The 1,784-nt window shown below is 44.4% G+C and overlaps 1 pseudogene; it reads right to left on the bottom strand.

Moving 5' to 3' along the window:
• Window positions 1-313: 313 nt before the first annotated feature.
• On the bottom strand, window positions 314-1,261 carry LOC148526748 (beta-1,4-galactosyltransferase 7 pseudogene; annotated as a pseudogene).
• Between the last annotated feature and the right edge of the window lie 523 nt (window positions 1,262-1,784).

Genomic DNA, 1,784 nt, shown 5'->3' with positions numbered 1-1,784 from the left:
AATACTGTACATGTTTTACTATCTCTAAACAATAATAATTCTTTAAGAAATTATCTTTTGAAACTTATCTTATGCTGATTATTTTACAAGCATGGACTGAAATTGTCAATAATGTATATTTTTGTAGCAAGAATTAAATAATAATTTTTTTTTCTAAAAAAGTAAAAAGCATTTTTATTTCTTAAGTTTTCTCAGCATTCTATAACAATATACAGTGTACAATATCTTACAGATCACAGCTTAGCATGTGCTCCTGGGGGACTGTCTGCTCTCTCAGCGCTAAGACATTAAATAGAACGCACGCTTTGCGAGTTTAGTTCGAAATGCACCATGGAGTCTTACTCAGGTCACAGTCCAACAGCACGTTCAGCACAGAACATGGGGCTCCACCAATGGTCAATTCAGAACGGGACTCCACACGATACTGGACACTGTGCAGCCCGCCCTCATGGTCCACCTTGAACTGCTCCTGCTTCTGTGCGGCAATCCTCTTCTGGTCCCGCTTCCTCCATGCCGGGTCATGAATATGGTGAAAGGTTTGGTATCCCGTGGCGATTCCAGTTGGGCGTAAAAGCTGCAACCCGGCTCCTATGATCCTACGGTAAAACTCATCATCTTCACGACCCCATCCCCAAAACCGATTTGACATCCCATTACACAAGTCATAGTGCTGCTTGGTGAGCAGTAGGATTCCCCCAACGTAGTTCTTGTAATGATACAAGGGGTGCAGTTCTGGGGAAGCCACGTGGAAGGGGCCCTTCTCTGGGTATCCATAGTCTAGATCCGGATTAAGGGGGAGCAGGTCAACATCATGCATAGCAATATAGTCTGTGTCGTTCCCACTCTCCAAGTAGCCGACGTTTATCAGGGAGGCCCTGTTAAACCTGAAGTGATCCACCTGATTAATGACAAGTATGCGGTGGCGGATTCTCTTCTCATTCAGATACTGGTGCATATGGGGGACAAACTTCAGGAGTTCCTCAAATCGTTCCCTGAAAGGGACCAGCACAGCCAGACGGTGAGGAGCCTCATTCCTAGTCCTAGGAATAGGGGGGGAGAACAGACTGGGAGATAGATCTTCTTCCTTCCCGGAATCTCCTGCAGAGCTGAGTTGCAACCAGAGCATAGATAGAAATCCAAGCAGCATGCCGGTCAGGAACAGTCTGAAAACGCTCCATTTCCTAGGATGCCTCCCAAGTAACCGGCTTGACTTGGTGCTCTGTCTGAGAAACAGCGCTGGAATCCTCAGAATCCAATACATCTTTGCTTGTACACAGCTTAGCAGTTCAATTGTGTATCATTGCTGATAGAGCACCTGGGTTATATAGGGGCAAGAACAGAAGAAGGGAGGGTAAAGGTGATTGGCTAATTACTGTATTCTCTAGTCCTGAGTTGCTTATTTACAAATGACAGAAAATTTCCCGGCCTAGAAACAGGTCATGTTTTGTTTCCACTATAATGAAATAAGTGAATTAGGAGAAGACCGTGACCTGTGTTATTTAATTTGTCTTTTGAGGGTGTGGAAGATCCCTGAAGGCCCCTGTTGGTAGCTCAGCATAAACACAGACTCAAAGTGTGTGTCTCATCTGTAAAGCTAATCACATCTATTGTCAGTCACATCTTCCAAACTCATTATCATTTTTAAACCGGTTTTTCATTTAGTACCCTGGGCTCAATCTTAGCATGAGAACAGACATATACAGACCCAGGAAGCCACCCGTCTTACCTGGAAAACAGGCTCCATATCATATGTACACAGAGGGGGTCTTCCCTTTATCTCATGG

This window comes from Taudactylus pleione, unplaced genomic scaffold (genome assembly GCF_031769625.1).
Source record: "Taudactylus pleione unplaced genomic scaffold, aTauple2 ptg000094l, whole genome shotgun sequence".
Classification (NCBI taxonomy): domain Eukaryota; kingdom Metazoa; phylum Chordata; class Amphibia; order Anura; family Myobatrachidae; genus Taudactylus; species Taudactylus pleione.
The sequence above is the reverse complement of the archived record's forward strand: the minus strand, read 5'-3'. Positions and strand labels throughout refer to the sequence as shown.